The following is a 26,413-nucleotide window of genomic DNA, read 5'->3' on the forward strand; positions in this document are numbered from 1 at the left end:
ATGAATACTTAATAAGAGTTTATATGGTAGACACTGATAGAGCTGACAGAAGCTCTGTAGACCCACAAGGTGGTGACTCTCTATTCAGAGGTTGTGCCCGTCACACCTCCACCACCTGCTTCTTACCCTAATAGGAATGTAGAGGAATTCAGAGGTGAGGATCATGTCTGTATTTCTTTTCTGGTGCCTCAGGCTTGTCAAGTAACCATCTGGGATTGGAATGCTTTGTGTTGGGATGATTAAAGACTATCCTGTGTATTGGTACCAGTATAACATCAGATAAGCGAGACATGTTTTTGTTTCTTGTACTTGTGTTACTTGTATTTTGTTATTTAAAATGTATCCAGAACGTATTACACTATTGTGTCCTCTCTTCTATTTAAACATATGCATTTGGATCTGGAGTATTCACTAAGAAGGAAAGTCTTGGAATTTCTTCCAGAGATTATCAGATAAGCCTGATATTATTGTGCACATTGGTACCCACATTTTGCTTGTTGAGCAGTTTCTGGGACATGTCCCAGAGCTGGAAGGTTCTCTTCTAAAACAAAAAAATGTAAAGATTTTAGAAACACTTATAACACTGCTGAGAATCTAGGAATTGTATTTTTCTGTAGTTTGTTTTCCTTTTTAACGATTTAAACGTATAAATTTGACACCAATGTTCTATTTTGCAAATATAACCCTTATTCTATCCGAAACTGTTTTATAAACTGCATAACCTGGAGGTGTTTCACTCTCTTAACCATAACCTCCTAATACATATACCACTTACTTAACTTATCAAAAGAATAAAGACACTGAGACACTGAGACTTCTGAAAGTGGCTAAAGAAGGTCACAGTTTATTAATTAATTACATGAACAAGTGGCGGTAAGAGTGCTCTGTGAGGCATCTAAATCAAACTGATATTTGGAACCAAGCGTGGATGGCTAACGGCCTACTCCACTTAACGGGATGAATCCTTAAATGCCTGGCCAGCGCTAAATCTGACGTCAGAGTGACTATGCCCCCTCCCGACTACACAATGGCCGACCTCAGAAGCGGGCCAAGGGATCCTCACCAAAAAGGACCGTGAGTCACTTTCCTCGAAGGGGGTAGCACCTGCGGTCAATCAGCGATAATGCTGTAACGATCAGCCGCTGCCCACAGTGACTTCCTACCAACTGTGCCTGCTCTGTGGCGTGGGAAAAACAAGGTTAAAACTCACATGGCACGGGAGCAGGGTGGTCCATAAAGGGCATGGGTGGGTGGGATCTCGAGCAGTGAATGAGAAAGGGCATGTGAAATGCTAGGACATATATAAACAGATCTCCAGGCACTTCCCTTCCTTCATTGGTCGGCCTAGGATGTGGCATTTTAACTCCTGCAGGTAAGGTTAACTTCACTTCCCCATATATGCGTTTAAGTGCTTTCGTCTATATGGGACTCTTTTCATAAATTCCTCTTCTAAAGCTCTGGCTATCTTTATGGAACTAGCTTTAGAAAGTACTTTGTCTATAGCTAGGCCTATCCAGCATGTCATCTTGCCACCCGCACCGGAGTAGCGTGAAAATCTATTCTATAAGGTCCAATCATAAAGAGGGACTTTCTCACAGAGAAATGAATAAAAACAGAATATGTTTCTTGCAATATGTAACAATTGTCATCTATGCATTAATGCTATCATTAACTAGTACATATTTATAAGCAATACTATAATAAGACTCATTGGGGCATATTCAATTGTTGGCGTTTTCCGCCACAAAAAAAGTATTTCCGTATTACGGCAATACTAAGCCGGATCTCAGCTCGCACCTCCCGAGCCGCAAGCTGAAATCCAGCGTGAAAAGTACCATAATGACGATAATAGTGCGCGTGCCACATTACTTTAGGCTGTAACGCCCACAATTGAATATGCCCCATTCAGAGGGACCAAGTTGTAACTATTTCTCATAATGCCAGAAAACTTATCAGTCCATTTCTGCAAACAGGAAATTTAAGCTTAAGTTTTTCCTCCCATTCTTGGAATCCCTATGTGACAAATAAACCTTTGACCTTTCTTCTGGACTGCAGTAAACAGCATTCGACTATGAGATAAGAGAGCAATTACCATACAGATCATTTTGGGTACAGAGGTAATTAGAGTTCAAGAAGCACTTTGATTAGTATTCCCTGTTGTAATACACTTTTAGCCAAGCACCGTTTAGTGGACCGTACTCCGTAGTTAGTAGGATTGAGTACCGCACCTAAAACGGGATTAAGAGTGAGTAGCTGGATTGGCCTTAAAATATCCCACTGAAGCCCAGAAAAAACCTCATACATCAAGGCTAGTGCTGGTTTTGGGGAGTCCAGTTGGGTATGACACATTGGTCGAGTTCAAGTCCATTGATATAGTGCTGTCTTTGTCTGGTAGTCGATCGGAGCTCTGCTGATCACTAATGCTGGGTACACACTACACAGTTTTCATCCAATAATCGGCTAAATCAGCCGACATACGACCTCTCATTCAAAAGTCGGGTCAGTGTGTGCAGTGACACGATGGTTGAAAGTCTGCCCAAATGGACTATTGTCGCCTCATTTGGTTGGTCGTACCGTTTAATATTTTCGTTCCAATCTCGTTTCCGTTGTGTAGTGTGTATAAACTTCCGACCGATCCACAATAGTGAGTATGAAATTACAGTCATTGCTCACGACAACTTCGCTGTAAAAAGTCACTAAAGGGACGTCCGCTCTTCCCTTTATCGTCCTAAACAAGGCTAGTGTGTATGCAGTCCATGGACTGAGCGATCGGACCATCGATCGCATGTAAAATCGCTCGGCATAAACAGTTGGTCGAAATTTCTGTAGTGTGTGCCCAGCTTAACCCAAGTGTGATAGCGGTGAGAAAGGAGAGAGTTTTGCTCAGCAGAGTGCGGAGTAAGACACTAGTGTAAGCCATGTGGGGCTGCAGAGATATTGGGCCTGATTCATCAAGGCACGTATCCGCCGATTTTGAGCAAGATCAATAGACAATAGGGCCCATTAGCAGTAAGATAGCCACTACGCTGCTGTGTTTTATTGTCAGTCAGCTTTCATCCATCTATCACCCAGGTTCTTTTAATGCACAATACATTATGGTGTCAGCGTCATTTGTAATCATTTTCAGGTTAATTAGGACAATGTGTCTCCACTTTTGAATTGCACATGGACACATCCTTTTTAAGCACCGAGCATTTCTAAATGTTTATGAAATGCTTTATATCCTCAGTATATTCCTCTTTATGAAATGAGGTTCATACAGCCAACTTATTTACCCTTTTAGTGCCATTGCCAAAGAATATCCAATGATTTCTGCTCCGCATTTAGTAGCATAGTTACTTACTTTGCATTAGCGTTCTAAGCTGCAGCTGTTATGACTTCAGTGACCTAAAGGCCAAAGCCAGACTAAGGAGAGGAAACAGCGGGAACGCCTCAGGCACGTGCCTCTCTTAGGGGGCCCACCTGGACCAGGTATTCCTGTCAGTACTGGCTTCAGAGGTGGTACTAGCGAGCTGTGGGCCCCGGTGCAGGAAAGCGGAGAGGAGGGAACCAGGGCCAACAGTTCGCTAGTTCCCCTATTATCTCTATGGGCCCCGGTGCACAGCATCTGCTGCACCAATGGTATTTCCGCCACATACCGTCTCAAGCAGTGTCAGTGGGTCACAGTATTCCTGGTAGTGGCGCCTCCTTCTGGACCAGCCACCCTACTTCGTGCAGCCATGGATTGTATGATCCGTTCCTCCCACCCTTCCCCTATGTGTGTGCCCGTTTCATCCATCTCCCTCACTGACACATGACACATGTCACATGGGATGCGAACCACATGACAGGAGTGCCGTCTCATGTCTGCAGGCTGCAGGACAGACACACAGAAGAGTCTGCCCCTCTAACACAGCATGGATTAAAGAAGGTAAGTGTGAGGGAAGGGGGAGTCTTAATGTAATGTGGGTGGGAGGTGGGCTATTAATTTAATGGTGGTGTGTGGGCAGTGTCAGACTGGGGCATGAAGGGCCCACCAGGGGAATACAATGGTAGGGGCCCACCAGAGGGGGTGTGGCCACCCACCATAGAGGCAAGATCAGACACTAGAGGGGGAGTGGTCAGCTTAGGAAGGACATGGCTAGCGGCATAGTGTAGTATATAAAAAAATGCAGTGAAAATAAAGAGTACATAGTCTGGGCCCCACCCCTTAGATTGAGACTTGCCACACTAGATTTAAAACAGTTGGCAGATTGTCCTGCTCTCTCCTACCTGTTCTTGCAGCGTTTACTACCTGCTGCTGCTGATGTCTTCAGTTTAGTTGCTGTCTGGATCCTGGATTATTGGGGTCCTGTTTGGGAAAAATGGATAGATACATTAACTATGGAAAGCCTAACAATGAGGGCACACTCTAGCCCCCCTTTCCCAACCAGTCACAATATTAAAGCAATAGCTCTCACATTTAATAACTAGCCCTTACTCCCTGCAAATAGCCCTGACATTAAATTAATAGCATTCACACTTACTAAATAACATACCCCCCAAGACATTAAATTAATAGTATTTACATTTAATAACTACACATTCACACTCCCCACCAGCAGTCGAGACATTAAATAATTAGTATTTGCATGTAATAAATAAACCTGTTATCCTCCCTAAAAAGCCCCAACACTAAATATAAGTATTCACACTGAATAAAAAGCCACCCCAGGTTCCCTAGACTCAGCCAGACATTAACTTATTAGACCCCAAAACAACCCAAGCATTAAATTATCCCATAGGCATAGCTATACTGTACTAATGTCACACAATGGGTGATCTGGCTGCGCACCTGATCCCCGGCAATCTTGCCTTCCTCCGCTGGCCGTCCGCTCCGTTCGACCCACCGCCATCTTGGAATCGGGTCTGTGCGTCCTATCTAATTCTTCTGCTTTTCTCCCATTGACTGTTCAATTTGGAACCAAACTTGCAAAGGCATCTTCTCTGGATGTTTGGTGCCTGTTCTTTTAGTTATCTCCTTGGTGCTAAACGTGGCATCATTGTTTCTCCTTGCCCGCAGAGCTGACACTCTATTCCCGTGCTGCACCTTCGTTCCAGTGTATTCTGCAGACTTCAGAACTCACACTACCTAAAGTGCACCTGCCGCCATCCCAGTGGTAACCAGTTGTGCGCAGAGCTGACACTCTATTCCTGTGCTGCACCTCCATTCCAGTCAGTGGCGGATCCAGGGGGGGGCGATCGGGGCGATCGCCCCCTCTAGCAGTCACTTGCTGCCGACGGCTGCACAGTATTTGCAGGTGCGTCCAGCCGTGACAGGCAGGGACAGTGTTCTGCCCGGCTGCTCTGATTGACACAATCAGAGCAGCCGGGCAGCACACTGTCCCTGCCTGTCACGGCTGGACGGACCTGCACATACTGTGCAGCCGTCGGCAGCCTAAACTGTTAGAAAGGGGCGGGGCCTAAATCGCTCCCCCCCCCTAAATCGCCCCGGGTACAGTAGTTTTCTAGATCCGCCCCTGATTCCCGTGTATCCTGCTGACTTTTGAACTGACGCTTCCTAGTTGTCCTGCAGCCATTCCAGCAGTAACCAGTCATCTGCAGAGCTGACACTCTATTCCTGTGCTGCACCTCCATTCCCTTGTATCCTGCTGACTTCTGAACTGAAATTTCCTAAGTGCTCCTGCCGCCATCCCTGTGGTAACCAGTCGTCCGCAGAGTTGTCTTCTCCCTCATTTTACCTCCGCCATTCCAGTGGCGCTCGCCAATCTTTCCTACCCACCTCAACGTGTTGTCTGCCATTGCTGACCATCTTTGCACGTTCCTCTTATAGGTTTTGCCTGGTACTCCTAATAAGGGCCTCCGCCCTTTGAGATAGACGCAGCAAAGGCCAAACCGCCTTGCGGCTGGTCCCTGGTGAATACCGTCTCCTCGTTAGACTCCGCGCCTTACTTGAGTAGTGCAAATCTAGGCAAACCATAGGATCCGGAACTCTGAACCGTGACAACTAATGTGCCATGAGTGACTGCTCCTGCTGAGCGACCACATGTGACCCTTTGCTATGTGACAGAGTTCAGTAGCTGTCACAGGATATACCTAATGTGTGTACCCAACACTACATCTCTGGGCCCCAATAGCAAAATGTGTAGAGGGGTTGGCAATGCAGTCTGTCCTGTTGCGGTCCACACTCTGCTCTTCTGAGTAAATTAGTATAAAACAGGATTCATCTAAAGTAAAAAACGTTTAAGAATGTGAGAGGCATACATGAAATAAAGGAAACTTTGAACAACTAATTTAACATGGTAAAGTCTCCACTTTGTGATATACAGTGTGAGAAAAATCATGATTCTTCCTTCATGTGTATGCAAGTCCCTAAATACTGGGGGTATACATTTACTTAACTGCAGGTTTGCAAAAGTGGAGATGTTGCTGATAGCAACCAATCAGAATCTACCTGTCATTTTGTAGAATGTACTAAATAAATGATAACTAGAATCTGATTGGTTGCTTTAGGCAACATCTCCACTTTTCAAACCTACAATTTAGTAAATATACCCCCTGGTGTGTTTCTCCACTGTCTTTGTGTGGTTTCATCAGAGGAAGGAAGACTGACAATAATTGAAGCATAAGCCTGCAAAATCTGAGAGGGGACTCTCCACATACAGTCACAAATATGGGCTTGTTGGTTTGTATGCCAGGGCAGATTCTGAGTTTCAGTCTGGCTCATGTGTCATATTGATGCCCCTGGTGATATACAGAAAGTGCCAGTAATGTGACCATCTGTGATTCCTGCATGAGAGAGTTAAGCATGTTTACATTCTCTGACACAGTGTGAAATGTTTATGACATCCAAGCCTATAGTTTTCTTTGGTAACATATACTTTCACCTGTCAAGGTTAACAAAAAGCAAAGTGGTAAACACATTTTATTTGAAAGTAAAAAAACAAAACAAAATAAAAAACAAGCACATGCACTTTAAAACATAGACCAAACCTCCAATAAAGTACCTTGCAAATGTGAGACGCCGCAGAAAGTTCAAGTGATGAAATATTTTCATAACAGTAGCTAAATGAAGCACCATGCATTATTTAAAATATTTCCCTTTCTTTCCCCGTATAAAGCCAACAAATTGAAAAGTTATCTAATCTACTATGATAAAAAGGGAAGACCTATCTGACCTAAAAAAATCCAAAAAAACAATATTAAATGGTATAAAATGAGAAAAAAAATAAGAAAAGTTATTTTTAGGGAAACCGATGCAGCGGTTTCAGAATACAGCTAAAATGTAGTCACTAGCTACAGGAGTAATTCCAGAGGACTGGAAAAGAGCAAATGTAGTCCCACCGCACAAAAGAGGAAGCAAGGAAGAGGCAGCAACTACCGACCAGTGAGCCTTACATCAGTAGTAAGGAAATTGATGGAAACTCTCTTTAATTAAAGAGTTGTCGAATATCTAAAATCCAGTAAGTTAAGAAGTATTGGAACACGAGAACATGCACTGAAACTGGAGGAAGGTAAGTTAAGAGGAAATGTGAGTTGAAATTAAAATGGTAGTGGATAAGTGGAATAGCCTCTGATCAGAGGTGGTAGAGGCTAATACAGTAGAGCAATTTAAACATGCTTGGTATAGATATAAGGATATCCTTCCAAGGAACTAAGGATCAAATAGGATTTGAGGGTACCATAGTTAAAATATGGGAAGACAAGTGGTTCTTATCTGCCATCAAATTCTAAGTTTCTATATCATAATGTAAGGTACAATTTTGTCATGATTCCCAGGCAGTGAAAGGGTTCAAGGAAAGAAAGCTAATCTGCCACTTGTTATCCTGTGTTTCATGGAGTGTTGTTCTTGTTTCCATATAAGAGAAGCCCTACAGCGTTCCTATGTCAGCATGCCTACCTCTGGAATTTTCTTTTCCTCTGGGGGAAAGTATTTACTATCGACCCAGGTCAATCAGTTCCAGCTGTTTCAGGATTCATGCATTGAGGAAAATATGTCACCTTTGCTTAATAATTCACATAAAATATATGGACAAGAGTGGACCCAAACTGAAGAAGCAACTGGCCAGATGTATTACTGTGGCATATGCTGTTACAGATGAATATTGTTATTACTAGGGCTAGCACTAATACTGACTATGCAGGTAATTTACGAAGTGCAAAATGTCCGAGGTGTGGTGTTACAACTCCTTTGGTCCCACACAGCGCCTCGCTTCACACAAATGTACCTAGATTTCTGCCAAAGTGCATGGGTTTGTGGACAAGGATGGTGGTGTTTGCTAAACACAGAGTAGGCACACCAGTAATTTTGCAGGCCACAAATTTCATTTAGCAGAGAGAGATTACTGAAATGAGATAGGGTGGTAGAGAGGGCTCATATTATGGGGCATTCAATGCTGTGCTTTCATTGCACAAATTCAGTGGACTCCAGTTCACTACTTTTAATGGGACCCATTTTGTTCCTTCACGTTGCCTTTTGGTAAAGATGTGCATATCTTTCTTTTTTTTTTTAATATAAAGTATTAATTTTCACAGATTAAGGTGGAAAAGGAAGAGAGAGGAGAGGACTCAAACTGTGGCTCCCCCTCTCTTTTCCAAGCTAAAACAGATCTCAGACCATATATATATATATATATATATATATATATATATATATATAGTGATACCACAAAAAATATAACAAGTGGTTAAAATCTACTTAATCTTACCCATGTGTTGATTTCTACAGCCTCTCTGTTCCTTCTTTCTAAAGGGGCGGCAGGAACATCAGTGTGACATCAGGTCACACAATCATCTGACAGGGGGAGGGGACGGGTCACATGATTGGAGGGCTACGAAGGCATTTGACAGATTCCTGGATGTCACTGACAGCCAGGAACGGCAGCAGCGGGGATGCCGGGGAGGACAGCGGGCCCCCAGGTGAGGACAGTGGGCCCCCAGGTGAGCGGATTGGCTCCGCCTACATAGAAAAGGGGGTGTTGCCAAAAGGCAGTGGGGCCTACTGGGGATTTACCTGGTATCCCGGTGGGCCAGTCTGACGCTGAGCGTGGGTGAGGGCTAATTATTTAATGGTGGATGCTGTTATTTGTGTGGTGATGGTGGGGCTGTTTATTTTAAGGTGACCTTTTATTTCATGTTGTGGTGGTTTGAGGGGTGTCAACTGAACATGGGGCTAAGCTTGGGGAGAAGGAGGGCTAGTTATTAAATGTGAATATGAATTATTTCAAGTTGGGGATGTTGTAAATGGGTATATTTATTAAATGTAAATGCTATTAATTTATTGACAGGGCTGTTTGGGGTGAGGGATAATAGGTTTATTAAATGTGAATGCTATTAATTTATTGTCAGGCCTGGCTCGATGGAAATAGTTATATTTGTTAACCGAGAATACTTTTAATTTTATTTAAATTTATAGTAAGGACTGGTTGTAGGGAGAGAGGCATAATTATTACACATATTTGCTATTGTTTTAACACCGGGGCTGGTTGAGGCTTTCTAAATGTTATTCTTCCAAACACGGCCCCCAACATTCCAGGATCTAGACAAGCAACAACTGAGCTTAAGACACCAGCAGTCGTAGGTTGTGAAAGCAGCAAGAACAGATAGTAGAGAGCAGGACAGCCTGCCAACCGGTGGAGCTGTCCCGAATTTGGGTGACAGCATTTGGTCTGACTGCAAGGACAGATGGGAGGTATGTCCCGCTTCACACTGCTCTGCTCGTGAAGGAAAAGCTGAGTGCACCAGTAGGGCACACAGGATTGCCCATTTGTTTGTCTAAAATGATACCAATGCTTTCCTTAAAAGTATAAGAGATGCCACCTGTTCTGATGATTTGGATTACCTCAATCTACAAGTCCATAAATAATAAACAGTTTGACAATTGGATCCCTGGGATGCTTAGCTTGTGTGCAGCCTGTACTAACTAGCACTACTATATAATTAAAATATCTATCTATCTATCTATCTATCTATCTATCTATCTATCTATCTATCTATCTATCTTTCTATCTATCTATCTATCTTTCTATCATACTCTAAATATTAGCTCAAATGACCCCCCTGTCTTAAGTATAAAACAATATGTAATCAGTGCTGCACCTACGGTTTTGGTGCAGCACTGATTGGTTTCATGCTGCCTATTATCAGTTGCCATTATCAGTTTTACTTTGTGGTTCACAACAAAATTCAGATATTGGATTTATGAATCCATTTTATTTCAAATAGGGTGTGCAGATGTGATCAATTTGATTAATGACAGTCCATTTAAAGATCTAAATTCATGGGTAGCGGATTTCCGTTTTCCTAAATCACAGTCCATGAATTATGGGGTTAAAAACGAACTCCCTTACGGACGGAGAGGGAGCGCGTCCAGACCGAATAGACTCTGATTTACTACCTGCATCTCCTACACTTAGAGAAGTTCCCCAATGTCCCTATTAGTAGTTCCATGGTGACCATTCGACCAGTGTAACTTTCACGAATTGGAAGGGATCCTATTAGGTTCCCTCCCTCATGTGTTCAATATGGTTTAACAGCAGAATTGTTTAATGTGTTCCCCCCACTATGTACCCCCTCAACCCTTCCCCTTTTAATTTTGTGTCCTTTCCTTACCCCCCATCCCTTTTCTTCTTTCTGTACCCCATAATTGTTGAAAAATTAATAATAAAAATACTATTGAAGTTAAAAAAACCAAAAACGAATTCCCTAATAGCCATACAAATCCAGTGCTCAGACTATCCAACTGACATTGTAGATATATGTACAGAAGTGGAAGTTGCTCAATCACATTATAGGCTCATAGCAGGTGCTTGAAACGGTGGGGTTATCCTAAACGGAACAAACACACAGAAAGATCCCCCAGCACACTGCTATAGTCAGCAAAAGATCTGCCATTTCTACTGTAGATAAAAATGCAAAAGTCTTAGTTGCACACATTTGTAAATGTATGTTAAAGCCACCCGCCAATCCACGGCGCTTTTGCCAATAGGGTGGTCCTAACTCTAAACAATGAGAGTTCCAAATATTTGGGCCATATATATGTGTTTTTAAATTGAGAGCCAACTTAACGGGAGGTACCCCAAAAGCCTCCAAACTACAATCCAATGCCAGCACTCCCCCTCAGCTACTGACACCAACATGCCTCTCAGACAAATATAGAAGTGGAAGTTGCTCAATCAATTTATAGGCTCATACATGGGTAAAGCTATCTCATAGATCACTGTCCTCATGTGCAGGATGGACTGGCCATCTGGCAATTGTGGTCAATGAAATGGGCTGGTCTGGCACCTAAACGTTATTTTCTGCATAGCTATACTGTACTAATGTCACACGCCAGGTGATCGGGCTGCGCACACGATTCCCGGCAATCTTCCTAAGTGCTCCTGCCGCCATCCGAGTGGTAACCAGTCGTCCGCAGAGTTGTCTTCTCCCTCATTCTACCTCCGCCATTCCAGTGGTGCTCGCCAATCTTTCCTACCCGCATCAACGTGTTGTCTGCCATTGCTGACCATCTTTGTATGTTCCTCTTATAGGTTTCGCCTGGAACTCCTAGTAAGGGCCGCGACCTGCGAGATAGACGCAGCAAAGGCCAAACCGCCTTGCGGCTGGTCCCTGGTGAATACCGTCTCCTCGTTTGACTCCGCGCCTTACTTTAGTAGTGCGGATCTAGGCAAACCATAGGATCCGGACCTCTGAACTGTGACAACTAATGTGCCATGAGTGACTGCTCGTGCTGAGTGACCACGTGTGACCCTTTGACCCCATCATTGTATAGGGTAGGCTGGTAGTTGGCAGCTAGCAGCTTGCCCTCTACTATCATGGGGCCATGGAGGTCACTCGTATGGTCACCTGCTGCCTGGAAACCAGGTGCGGGCTGGCAGGTTTCAGCCCAGGGGGCGCACAGGCGGCCGCATCGCGTGTTACATGATGCAGCCTTCTGTGCGCTGACGCGGCCGCATCGCGTGACAAGTGATGCGGCCACCGGTAAAAATTAACCTATTACTGCATCCACAGGGGGATGGACACCCGGCCCGAACAGCCGTAAGACTGAGCCTCCCTGCCCCCCGGTCCAGCCCGCCCCTGCTGGAAACAACATAGTAATGTCAGAAGGAAATGCTGCAGTGGGATAGGCCATCATGTTTTACATGGGAATGCTATGTGACAGAGTTCAGTAGCTGTCACAGGATATACCTAATGTGTGTACCCAACACTAAATCTCTGGGCCCCAATAACAAAATGTGTAGAGGGGTTGGCAATGCAGTCAGTCCTGTTGTGACCCACACTCTGCTCTTCTGAGTAAATTAGTATAAAACAGGGTTCATGTAAAGTAAATAACATTTAAGAATGTGAGAGGCATACATGAAAAAAGGAAACTTTCAACAACTAATTTAACATGGTAAAGTCTCCACTATGTGATATACAGTGTGAGAAAAATCATGATTCTTCCTTCATGTGTATCAAGCCCTTAAATCCTGGGGGTATATTTACTTAACTGCAGGTTTGCAAAAGTGTAGATGTTGCTTATAGCAACCAATCAGCTGTCATTTTGTAGAATGTACTAAATAAATGATAACTAGAATCTGATTGGTTGCTTTAGGCAACATCTCCACTTTTTCAAAACTACGATTTAGTAAATATACCCCCTGGTGTGTTTCTCCACTGTCTTTGTGTGGTTTCATCAGAGGAAGGAAGACTGACAATAATTGAAGCATAAGCCTGCAAAATCTGAGAGGGGACTCTCCACATACAGTCACAAATATGGGCTTGTTGGTTTGTATGTCAGGGCAGATTCTGAGTTTCAGTCTGGCTCATGTGTCATATTGATGCCCCTGGTGATATACAGAAAGTGCCAGTAATGTGACCATCTGTGATTCCTGCATGAGAGAGTTAAGCATGTTTACATTCTCTGACACAGTTTGAAATGTTTATGACATCCAAGCCTATAGTTTTCTTTGGTAACATATACTTTCACCGGTCAAGGTTAACAAAACGCAAACAAAGTGGTAAACACATATTTTATTTGAAAGTAAAAAAACAAAACAAATAAAAAACAAGCACATGCACTTTAAAACATAGACCAAGAGCTAGATTTACTAAACTGCGGGTTTGAAAAAGTGGAAATGTTGCCTTTAGCATCCAATCAGATTCTAGCTGTCATTTTGTAGAATGACTAGATAAATGATAGCTAGAATCTGATTGGTTGCTATAGGCAAAATCTCCACTTTTTCAAACCCACAGTTTAGTAAATATACCCCAAACCTCCAATAAAGTACCTTGCAAATGTTAGACGTCGCAGAAATTTCAAGTGTTGAAATATTTTCATAAAAGTGGCTAAGTGAAGCACCATGCATTATTTAAAATGTTTCCTTTTCTTTCCCTGTATAAAGCCAACAAATTGAAAAGTTATCTAATCTGCTATGATAAAAAGGAAAGACTTAGCTGATCCAAAAAATCCCAAAAAACAATATAAAATAGTATAAAATTAGAAAAAAATAAGAAAAGTTACTTTTAGGGAAACCGATGCAGCGTTTTCAAAATACGGCTAAAATGTAGTCACTAGCTACAGGAGTAATTCCAGAGGACTGGAAAAGAGCAAATGTAGTCCCTCCGCACAAAAGAGGAAGCAAGGAAGAGGCGAGCAACTACCGACCAGTGAGCCTTACATCAGTAGTAAGGAAATTGATGGAAACTCTCTTAAATTAAAGAGATGTAGAATATCTAAAATCCAGTAAGTTAAGAAGTATTGGAACACGAGAACATGCACTGAAACTGGAGGAAGGTAAGTTAAGAGGAAATGTGAGTTGAAATTAAAATGGTAGTGGATAAGTGGAATAGCCTCTGATCAGAGGTGGTAGAGGCTAATACAGTAGAGCAATTTAAACATGCTTGGTATAAACATATCCTTACAAAGAACTAAGGATCAAATAGGGTTTGAGGTTACCATAGTTAAAGTATGGGAAGACTAGATTGTCCAAGTGGTTCTTATCTGCCATCAAATTCTAAGTTTCTTTATTTTAATGTAAAGTCCAATTTTGTCATAAATGCCAGGCAGTGAAAGGGTTCAAGGAAAGAAAGCTAATCTGCCACTTATTATCCTGTGTTTCATGGAGTGTTGTTCTTGTTTCCATATAAGAGAAGCCCTACAGCGTTCCCATGTCAGCATGCCTACCTCTGGAATTTTCTTCTCCTCTGGGGGAAAAGTATTTACTATCGACCCAGGTCAATCAGTTCCAGCTGTTTCGGGATTCATGCATTGAGGAAAATATGTCACCTTTGCTCAATAATTCACATAAAATATATGGACAAGAGTGGACCCAACCTGAAGAAGCAACTGGCCAGATGTATTACTGTGGCATATGCTGTAACAGATGGATATTGTTACTTTAATTATTACTAGAGCTATCACTAATACTGACTATGTAGGTCATATACAAAGTGCAAAACGGCTGAGGTGTGGTGTTGCAACACCTTTGGTCCCACACAGCACCTTGCTTCACACAAATGTACCTAGATTTCTGCCAAAGTTAATGGGTCTGTGGTCAAATATTGTGGTATTTGCTAAACACAGAGTAGGCACACCAGTAATTTTGTAAGACTTGTGTAAATCGCACCAAGAGGATCCTATATACTTCTAAGTAGTGGTTGTTCTATTATTAGTATCCATATAATTTATATTTTTAATATTCTAAATGTATATATGCCCAGAAAACCTAGAAGCGGTGCTCCCACACTTAATATAGAAATACAAATCAACAGAGAACCATAGTGTTTAAATGGGGCACTCATAGGATATTAAGATTTAAAACATTTTATAGTTTATTAGTATGCATTAAAATAACAACAATATTGAATAATAGAGCAGTGAAATATTAAAAAATGTAGATGACTAATTAAACCAGTATGGTTGATGAACAACTGTTAAGACTAGCACTCTCTGCTGGTACGCGCCGTTCTGTCTCTCAATATATAAATCTGGAGTTTAGTTAATCATGTGATCTATCTGTATGCAAAACTCATTTGGATTGAGTATTGGGGCTTAGGTTGGAGACTGAACTGAATACTGCAGTATTACAATGATACTGTCACATTCAGACTCCCCTTTCTCCGTAATAAGAGAGCACTGATAGTAAAGGACTAGATGTTGGTCAGATATCCCTGTCAGTATTGATAGTTTCATTTCATCTAGGATACATTATACAACTGGATTGTAATGCTACTGTTATAAGTATGTACATTCCTTAGGAGTAGCTATTCCCAATGTAAGTATGTTTTACCCTAGATCTATATATAGTCTTAGCATCGGAACATGATAGTTTCGTACTGGATATCTGTGACAGCTTAGAACAGGATTTGTTATAATTCCTGCTACAAGTGTGCCAAACATTTAATTAGGGCACACCCCGCCATTATCTCGGCTTGCTGAATCGTAACCCTATTATTAGTAAAGGTCCGTAGATTAACTGTCTGATGCTGGTCTATATAATAAATAGCGTCCTTCCTATTTCACCCCACTCCCTATTGATCTAAGATGTCTAACATAGTATATTTTGTAAGTGATATTGTGAGAGAGGAACAGCGCGTGAATCGCTGACGCGCGTTTCACTACGCTGTGCTTTTTCAAGGCTGACCCGAACTGTTCCGCGTTGTCTCCTTTATAGTGGGGGAACCTCCCCTATGATGACGTATCATTAGTCTCCCTAATGAATGGCATTGGATATCTGTATAGTATTGCTGTAATGCGAGAAACACGATTATGTAGCAAGTTCTTGAGACATGATTATGGTTACTTTTGATCTACATTATTGGAGATCCCTGTTGAGAGATTTCAGGGATAAGGGTTGAGAGGATTAAAGAGTCCGTAATTGCATAGTGACCTTAGGCACTGACATGTCGTTTTGTCCCGGTAACAAGTAACACTAGTAAAGACATTTAACCCCTTGTGACTCTTTGTATTAGCTCTTTAATAAGCCCATTGTAAATAGATTACATTAGGACGTGGAGCTATAATAGTGATAAATAGTAGGTGAAACTGTGATCACTATCCTGCTGCCATAGCTATTATAAGTGGAATCATATTGATTATTATCCTAATTATGTGAAGAAATATTTGTATTGTGTACAGACTTGTGAACACTAATTTATCCTAATCTAAGTAATGTCATATTGAACCTGTAAAACGATTCTTTTCTGTGATATTTATATGAAAATTAACATTTCCTATACGTGAAGGTTATAGTGTAATTTATAATAGGAATTAAACACCCTATTGACACCCTATAAAAATAAATTTATAATAGGAATTAAACACCCTATTGACACCCTATTTACTCTATTGTTGATCTGGTAATTATATCCATATATTATTCAATTTCTAATTGTAATAGTGCTCTATATTAGACTTCTGACTAATAACAGGTAGATATTCAAGATATTCAAGATATCTCCTGGTCGTGATAAATTACTATAAGAATACCGAGAAATTGTTACGGTCATTCAGGCCATTTGGGGTCACACTGTCCATAAGGAAAATTTTTCTGGTCTCCCTTTTAAGAAGTTCCAGATTGATGTTGCCTCCTCTCAGGCCCATATGGATTTGTTCCATTGCATACGCTTGTAATCCCTGTGGTTTGGCCCCATGGCATTTAAGAAAATGCCTGGCTACCGTGGTGATCTGTTTCATGTTGTGTGTGTCCCTCTCAGCCCTTCTGATGTTCCCTACATGTTCTAATATTCTTCTTTTTAAGGGCCTGCTAGTCATGCCTACGTATTTGAGGTTACATGGGCATGCTAAGCAGTAAATCACGTTTGGTGAATCACAATTGAGGAATTCATTTATCTTCCATATTTTTTGGTATCGATCCTGGTATTCTTTGATGTTTAGCATGTATTGACATGCCAAGCATCTTCCACATTTGTGGAACCCTTTGGGTCTGTTGGAGGACCTCTTGATTGGGGATAGGTTGCTATGGACCAAAGTGTCCTTGAGATTTTTTGAGCGACGCCATGTCACTGATATTCTGTTCCCTAAGATTTTATTCAGGTCTTCATCTGATTTGAGTACATCCCAATGTTTCTGGAAGATTTCAGTGATCTGTCTCCACTCCGAACAGAAAGAACCAATGAGGCGGACTTTATTATCCTGTGTTCTAATTTTGGGGGGTGAATAAATGAGACTGTCTCTGTCTCTCTTCAAAACCGACCTCTCTGCCTGTCATATGATACGTTTGTTATAGCCTCTCACTTGTAGTCTAGTCTTAAGTTCCTTAGTTCTATTTGAACATACTTGGACGTCAGAGCAATTCTGTTTAACCCTAAGTAGTTCTCCTTTGGGGATGCCCTTAATGACAGCAGGATGGTGGGAACTTGACGAATGGAGAAGGCTATTTGTTGCTGTTTTCTTTCTAAAGATATCTGTATTAAGGTGTCCATCTGATGATTTGGATATATTGAGGTCCAAAAAACTAATGTTTGCTTCATTTATTTCTGACGTGAGTTTCAAGTTCAGATCATTATGATTAAGTTCTTCAACAAATTCCAGGAAGAGATCTTCTTCCCCATCCCATAAAATCAATACATCATCTATGTATCATAGCCAAAGGATGATGTGGGTGGTATAGTGTTGATTGTGCTCAACAAAGACCTTCTCCTCCTCCCACCAACCCAAAAAGAGGTTGGCATACGTGGGCACGCACGCACTGCCCATCGCAGTCCTCCTAGTTTGAAGATAAAATTTGTCTTCAAAAACAAAATAATTGCATGTCAGAACAAACCTCAAAAGATCTAAAATGAAGTCATTTAGATCATCTTTTGCTCTCATCTCCAAAAAGTATCTTACTGCTTGTATGCCCTGTTCATGTATGATATTCGAGTACAGGGACTCTACATCTAGGGAGGCCAATTTGGTAGTATTGTTGATTATGATGTTATTATTCTTGGCTAAGACATCCAGAGTGTCCCTTACATACGAATCTAAGCCCATGACAAATTCACGTAGTTGTGTATCTATAAATTTGCTGGCATTTTCCGTGATGTTACCGATACCGGAGACTATTGGTCTGCCTGGTGGATTTGATTGATTCTTGTGGATTTTAGGGACCACGTAAAATGTGGCCACTTTTGGATGATGTACCATTAGATAATCCAAGTCTGCACGCACAATGACCGCTCTCGCATAGGCATCTTGTATTAGCCTGTCATATCTATTTTGGAAATTGGCGGTCGGGTTAAATTTAAGCCGCTTGTAACAGTTGGTATTATTTAGTTGCCGGTACACTTCCTTCACATATTGGATTCTTGGCCATAGAACGATGTTTCCACCTTTATCTGATGGCTTGATTATAATATTCTCCCATTGCTCTATTTCCCTTAGGGCTTTCCATTCTCCTTTTGTAAGGTTGTATTTATGTCTGGGTTCATGTTGTTCATGCTGATATAGCCTGTCAAGATCCTTTGATACAAGATCTGTATAGGTCTTGACCTGTGGACAAGTGCTGACATCTGGAGTGAAATAAGATTTCTTTTTATTTTTGGGTAATATTTTCAGAGTGCTATAATTTCCTCAGTAGAATCCAATCCCAGATTTTCTGGATTAAAATATAGATCTGGAGTGGTTGCTTGTTCCCTCGTTTTTGTATAGAAGAATTTTTTAAGAAGTAGTTTTCTTGAAAAAAGGGTCAAGTCTCTCTCCCACTCAAATCTATTAAAGCTTTTTTGAGGTGAGAAGGATAAGCCCTTTTCCAATAGTGAGGTCTGGTCCGGTGTGATAGTCAAATCTGACAAATTGATAATTTTCATTTTGTCGTTTAGTACCGTGGTCTCCTGTTGTGTCTCCTGGGGGGTAACGGTATTCCCAGAGGATCTTGTTCTTCCAGACCTTTCCTTTTCTTTGGTCTGGTATCCCTTCCCCCCCCTCCGTACCGGCTTGTATTTAGGGTACCTCCTCCTTCCCTGTGTCTCGGATTTGAATCTAAAAAATCTTTTACTGAGGTTGGATTGTCTCTGGTTAAAGGGGATTGATCAGAGGTCTCATTACCTGATGACTCAATATCTGACGTACTGTATCCTGATGTTATTCTTTTTGGTTTGGGTATATCCCACCTAAAAACCCTGTTATTCGCATAATCTTGGGAGTCTCTAGCAAATTTTTGACATTTTTTATCCATTATCATGGCTTCAAATTGGTCAAGTTCTATTTTAAATTTGTCATAAGCTATCTGGAACATTTCTATATTTTCATATTGTTTCAGTTTTTCTCCCAATAATGCTATTTCGTCTGTGTAGGATTGTAGGAGTAAACTATCATGTTCTATCAGTATGAAAATCAGATAATTGGAACATTTCGTTAATAGCTCTTCCTACTTTTTTTTAAGTTCTCCATTGTATAGTTCAAATGCCGGGGTATAATTTGGGTCTTAGGCCCCTAGGGATCATATGTTGCTTTAAATAACTATTAAACATGGTCTTATTCCAGAATACTTTCATTTGTTTATACATTGTGTTCTTTAGATCGTTCAGTGATTGAGTCGAATCCAGTGGTGGGATTCAAAAAAATTAACAACAGGTTCTATGTCCTAATGACCATTTTAACTATACCAAAAGATATACCGAAAGGTAGTCTAACAATTCACGCATTAAATACTGCAATAAGAACAGTAAAAGAGGTAAAGACAACTAGATTATGTGTAACGGAAGATTTGTAATATTAAATACCTCATGAACAGTTAGTAAAGATATTTCCATATTGCTGTTTGATTGGCGTCCTCACTTGCAATTTTCTTTGCTATTATCCGAGCATCATCAGCTGTGTGATTTACCCTTAACCATCTTTGCACTGTAGGAGTAGGATTCCATTCCTTCAGCGGTAGGCCGATAAGACCGATAATCATAATGTTTGATATATTAGAAACAGTTAGCCGACTTCTCTTCTCAGAACATATAATGTTCATCTTTGAAAAACCACTTTCTGCTTCTGCTGAACTTACAGCAATTGTTCTGACAATATTTCTAGCTCTTTGAACACTTTCAGGAATTGAATAGTTCTCGTTGCTTTTTAACACATTTTCCACAAAATCTCGATACTCATTAATCTCAATTTGGTAATTGAAAAATGTTTTAAATACATGCAATTGCACTTCAGCTGCTTTCCATGGAACTATTACTTCTTCAATATTCCAGTAATCTGGCTCCAAAAACTTGAGAAATTGTAATGTATTACTATCATCAAATTGGCTACAACTTGCTTTTAAATGGCCACAATCCATTAATCTTTTTTTTAAATTCGTTACAATGCCTTGTAAGAGTGTTTTCCGAGGAAGGCCAACAAACAGATGATTTTCTATAAAAATCGATTTTTTTGTAGCTTTCTGAAGTAATTAATTCATTAACCTTTTTTTCATATGGACCCTTTTCTTTTTCAAGCATTTCAAATGCTTTAATAGATCGAATCACAAGTTTTTCAGCCTTTATTTTGTCTGTATTTCTTGCTTGCAGTGCATTGGAAAGCAGAGAAATTTCGTTTAAAATATCAATCATCAATGCCAAATCAGTTAAAAAAAATATATTTTTAAGACGGGTAGCCATACCCAAGTACTTGGCATTTGAAGAAAAATAGTGATGTAGTGCAGGATAAGCGCGCCACACAGCTAGGGTTGACCTTAAACTACAGGCAGTCCATCTTGGTCCCAAAATTCTACCAATCTTAATAATTTCAATTCCAAGTTGTTCGGATATTTTGGTAAGTTCAATCTGGTTCTTATTGGATTGATGAAAAATAGTATATATCTTATCAAGGAATATTTTGAAATGATTTACTTGCTTTATTTCCTTTATTGAGTCATCTAAAACAAGTTGGAGGCGATGGTTTACACAGTGCCATATTATTATGTTTGGGAAGTCTTTTGTGATCCTAGTGCTCACTCCAGATTTTCGCCCAAGCATAACACTTGCACCATCAGAGCAAAATCCGATTAAATTTTTTTGTAAGTAGTTCTTGGTAAGCCCAATTTTATGTAAGCTTTCCAGAACTGAAGAACATATTGTCTCTGCATCTTGTTTTTCCAATTCAACTAGCTCATCAAAAATTGTTGGAGATGAAACTGAGTCCTCAACTTTTAAGAACAGTATTATAACTGGTTTGCAAGATATAGTTGAAGCTTCATCAATAATCAAACATATTTTCTTATCTTTTGCAGTAATTTTAGTAAATATTTCTATTTTAATTTCCTTGGCAATAAAATCTACTATTTTCACAGCAGTTTTACGTGAATGCAATCCTATTCCCATATCTAATCCATTTTTCATTTGCAGTTCGATCTCATCTTCTGTGTCTGAAAATGGTTTACATCTTTTTGTCAGGCTGTAAATTGTATTAAATACTCTACAAGTAGTACTGAAATATTTTTTATTCATTGTATCTACTACGTTTGTTATAGTATCCTGCTCACGTATTTTGAAGTTGTCTTTACAAATGTTATGAGCCTTTGATGAAAAATGTTCTTTCATTTTTTTCCTTAGAGAAGCTTGTTGTACCATTCTGTTTTTCCCTGATGCCTCAATCTGAAAACCTTTCCACTCTTTTGACACATGAACACTTTTCTCTTTTATGAAATCATATTTCGCACAATACTCACAACCTAACTTTTTGTTACAAATGCCCAGGCCTTCATATTTTTCTTTAAAATTTTTATATTGTTGCACTGACCAGCATTCCGGAAGACTGTCTGCAATATTGGAGTTGTTGTGATTTTCTATTTCAATTGACGTGCTGCTTTCTTCACACTGGATTGGTTGTGCTAGTGACTGTGTTGAACCTTCCAAGGGCAATTCTGATACAACAGCAGAATCTGACTTTGTTTTCTTATTGAAAAAATCTCTCAAAGTATGTTGTCTTTTCATCCTTGTTTCAAGGGCTACATAAAAAACATAAAATTTTTTGTATATAATAACATTTATTTATGGACATGGAAGTAGAAGCATACACCTCAGCCTCACTCTAAGTACAGAAGTCATGGTCCCATGGCAGCATGAAGAATCTTCATCATACTACTGCGCCATTTTGATTCCCCCCTCCACTACAGGCTAATTAAAATGGCTCCTCTCCTCTCCTCTCTGGCCAGCCCTCAGCCAGCCCAGCAACCAGCCCAGCCATACTGGCTTCCCTCTCAGTCTCTCCCCAATTTGTGCAGCTACCTGGCAGCCCCTGAGCTAACCTTCTCCTCCTCAGCAAGCTAGCAGCAGCTAGCAGCAGCCTTCAGCCACCCTTCCCCTCTCTTGCCACATTAAACACTGCAGTGACAGGCTCAGCACATCAGCATCATCACGGTTACTCACCCCAGATGCCGACGGTCGGCGACGGTGAGTGACCCAGTAATGTCCGTACTCCCGGCCCGGGCTGCCTGTCTGCTCTGCTCTTCTGCGCTGCCGCGTGATGGCTGATGGTGGCTCCGCGGCCTCCGCCCAGGGCTGGATCTTCTTCTCGCATCTCTCCTCTGCACAGTCTGTTGTGCATTCAGGACACGTGTAGGGGGAGCCAACCAATCATTGCAAAGAACAAGGGAGGCAGGGTGGGGCTTACATGATGACTGACAGCCTGGACAGCCCTGCACAGCTTAGAACAGCAGAGCCAGGCCGGTGTGAGCTATTAAACTGATTTGGGATCGTTGTCCAGGCCAGCAGGGCAAGCTGCAGTGCACAAGGTGTAAAAATTTAAAGCAGCCGCACAGCAGGCCAGCAAACGGTTCTGCCGAACAGCAAGTATTTTAGGAATCGGTTCTATAGAACCGGTGCGAACCGGCTGAATCCCACTACTGGTCCAATCCCCTGCCGTCCTGTTATGACTAAGTGTATTACCGAGGAATTCCTCATCTACATTCCCCTGCCATTTTTCTTGTCTCTTAAGGAGATCATTGCTGATACTAAAAGTCGCCATGGGTTCAGTTCAGAATGATTTATGATAAATTTCCTGTTATAGGATATAGTATGTCCTGTGCAGATTAGTTGAGTGATAATCACTCATAGACCAATGTATTCAGTAAGACTTGTGTAAATCGCACCAAGAGGATCCTATATACTTCTAAGTAGTGGTTGTTCTATTATTAGTATCCATATAATTTATATTTTTAATATTCTAAATGTATATATGCCCAGAAAACCTAGAAGCGGTGCTCCCACACTTAATATAGAAATACAAATCAACAGAGAACCATAGTGTTTAAATGGGGCACTCATAGGATATTAAGATTTAAAACATTTTATAGTTTATTAGTATGCATTAAAATAACAACAATATTGAATAATAGAGCGGTGAAATATTAAAAAATGTAGATGACTAATTAAACCAGTATGGTTGATGAACAACTGTTAAGACTAGCACTCTCTGCTAGTACGCGCCGTTCTGTCTCTCAATATATAAATCTGGAGTTTAGTTAATCATGTGATCTATCTGTATGCAAAACTCATTTGGATTGAGTATTGGGGCTTAGGTTGGAGACTGAACTGAATACTGCAGTATTACAATGATACTGTCACATTCAGACTCCCCTTTCTCCGTAATAAGAGAGCACTGATAGTAAAGGACTAGATGTTGGTCAGATATCCCTGTCAGTATTGATAGTTTCATTTCATCTAGGATACATTATACAACTGGATTGTAATGCTACTGTTATAAGTATGTACATTCCTTAGGAGTAGCTATTCCCAATGTAAGTATGTTTTACCCTAGATCTATATATGGTCTTAGCATCGGAACATGATAGTTTTGTACTGGATATCTGTGACAGCTTAGAACAGGATTTGTTATAATTCCTGCTAAAAGTGTGCCAAACATTCAATTAGGGCACACCCCGCCGTTATCTCGGCTTGCTGAATCGTAACCCTATTATTAGTAAAGGTCCGTAGATTAACTGTCTGATGCTGGTCTATATAGTAAATAGCGTCCTTTCTATTTCACCCCACTCCCTATCGATCTCAGATGTCTAATATAGTATAATTTGTAAATGATATTGTGAGAGAGGAACAGCGCGTGAATCGCCGACGCGCGTTTCACTGCGCTGTGCTTTTTCAAGGCTGACCCGAACTGTTCCGGCGTTGTCTCCTTTATAGTGGGGGAACCTCCCCTATGATGACGTATCATTAGTCTCCCTAATGAATGGCATTGGATATCTGTATAGTATTGCTGTAATGCGAGAAACATGATTATGTAGCAAGTTCTTGAGACATGATTATGGTTACTTTTGATCTACATTATTGGAGATCCCTGTTGAGAGATTTCAGGGATAAGGGTTGAGAGGATTAAAGAGTCCGTAATTGCATAGTGACCTTAGGCACTGACATGTCGTTTTGTCCCGGTAACAAGTAACACTAGTAAAGACATTTAACCCCTTGTGACTCTTTCTATTAGCTCTTTAATAAGCCCATTGTAAATAGATTACATTAGGACGTGGAGCTATAATAGTGATAAATAGTAGGTGAAACTGTGATCACTATACTGCTGCCATAGCTATTATAAGTGGAATCATATTGATTATTATCCTAATTATGTGAAGAAATATTTGTATTGTGTACAGACTTGTGAACACTAATTTATCCTAATCTAAGTAATATCATATTGAACCTGTAAAACGATTCTTTTCTGTGATATTTATATGAAAATTAACATTTCCTATACGTGAAGGTTATAGTGTAATTTATATTAGGAATTAAACACCCTATTGACACCCTATTAAAATAAATTTATAATAGGAATTAAACACCCTATTGACACCCTATTTACTCTATTGTTGATATGGTAATTATATCCATATATTATTCAATTTTTAATTGTAATAGTGCTCTATATTAGACTTCTGACTAATAACAGGTAGAGATATTCAAGATATCTCCTGGTCGTGATAAATTACTATAAGAATACCGATAAATTGTTACGGTCATTCAGGCCCTTTAGGGTCACACTGTCCATAAGGAAAATTTTTCTTGTCTCCCTTTTAAGAAGTTCCAGATTGATGTTGCCTCCTCTTCAGAAGAGTTAGTGGCCAAGCCCCATTTTAACATGGCCATTTTGTGACACGGCACACTCTATATCCTGATTGTAAATCTGTTAAAGTTGGGAGGTATGGCATTGACACTTCTCAGAACATTTCTGATCAAGCAGCTTGGATGGAAAGCAATTGAATTAGTGATCAATTTGGCCATACACATGGAGGATCAAACTGCACAGAGATTGTTGTTCAGACACGGAGCTAAAGCACCTGATTACAATGGCCGCAGACACTCCCATACCACTCCTGGGTTAGCAGTTTCCTCATACACACAGTGTGCCATGTGGAGACCTGGTTTTCAGTGCTATTGGTGTTGGATCAAAGTTGACAACATTTGTACAGTTGTGGTCAACATTTTTTGTTAAACTGCTTCATGTGCAATCATGCTGTATAATAGGGGGCAAGGTGGTATCTAACAGAATCCAACTTTTATATTAAACTCTTGTTCGACCCAGCAATAATTTATATGCAGACCCCATTATTTTGTAATATTTTTTGCTCACTAGACTTTTAAAAAATGTGAAGAATGTATTATCTAGAACACAATGACTTATTTTACTATGTTCCTTTCCTCCCATTTAATCTGTCTTTTTTTCTTGTGTAATCTCTTTAATGGAATATTTCAGTGATAACCTTTAATCTTTTATTCTCGGATGCCTTTGGTGTTAAGCTACATATCATGGAGGCCGTGGGTCTGTTTTCAGTCCTCTCTCCCTCCTTGCAGCTAATTTCACTCACTCTGCACAAATACTACAGTCAGGATCCTCTTTGTGAAGAACATCTGTTTTTATTGCTGCCCATCCCCCATACAAATATTAAGCCTTACAGTCATGGCCAAAAGGTTTGAGAATGACACAAGTATTGTTTTCGCAAAGTTTGCTGCTTCAATGTTTTTAGACCATTTTGTCAGATATTGCTATGGTATACTGAAGTAAAATTACAAGCATTTCATAAGTGTCAAAGGCATTTATAGACAATTACATTAAGTTCATGCAAAGAGTCAATATTTGCAGTGTTGACCCTTCATTTTGAAGACCTCTGCCATCTCTCCTTTTTGAACACCTCTGAATTCACCCTGGCATGCTCAATCAACTTCTGGGCCACATACTGACTGATGGCCACCCATGCTTGCCTAATCAATGCTTGGAGTTTGTCAAAATTTGTGGACTTTTGTTTGTCCACCTGTCTCTTGAGGATTGAACAAAAGTTCTCAATGGGATTAAGGTCTGGGCAGTTTCCTGGCCATGGATCCAAAATTTTGCAATTTTGCTCCCGAGCCACTTAGTTGTCACTTTTGCCTTATGGCAAGGTTCTTCGCCATGCTGGAAAAGGCATTGGTTGTCATAAAACTGTTCTTGGATGGTTGGGAGAAGTTGCTCTTGTAGAATGTTTTGGTACCATTC

At 40.5% G+C, this 26,413-nt stretch overlaps 1 protein-coding gene and 1 pseudogene across 1 annotated transcript in view; both read right to left on the reverse strand.

Moving 5' to 3' along the window:
• The window catches only part of IFI35 (interferon induced protein 35), a 721,240-nt gene that overhangs the window by 284,685 nt on the left and 410,142 nt on the right, over positions 1 to 26,413 (reverse strand). The window lies entirely within an intron of this gene.
• On the reverse strand, positions 101 to 22,456 carry LOC142095407 (E3 SUMO-protein ligase KIAA1586-like; annotated as a pseudogene).

The sequence above is a fragment of the Mixophyes fleayi genome, chromosome 6 (genome assembly GCF_038048845.1).
Source record: "Mixophyes fleayi isolate aMixFle1 chromosome 6, aMixFle1.hap1, whole genome shotgun sequence".
Taxonomy (NCBI): domain Eukaryota; kingdom Metazoa; phylum Chordata; class Amphibia; order Anura; family Limnodynastidae; genus Mixophyes; species Mixophyes fleayi.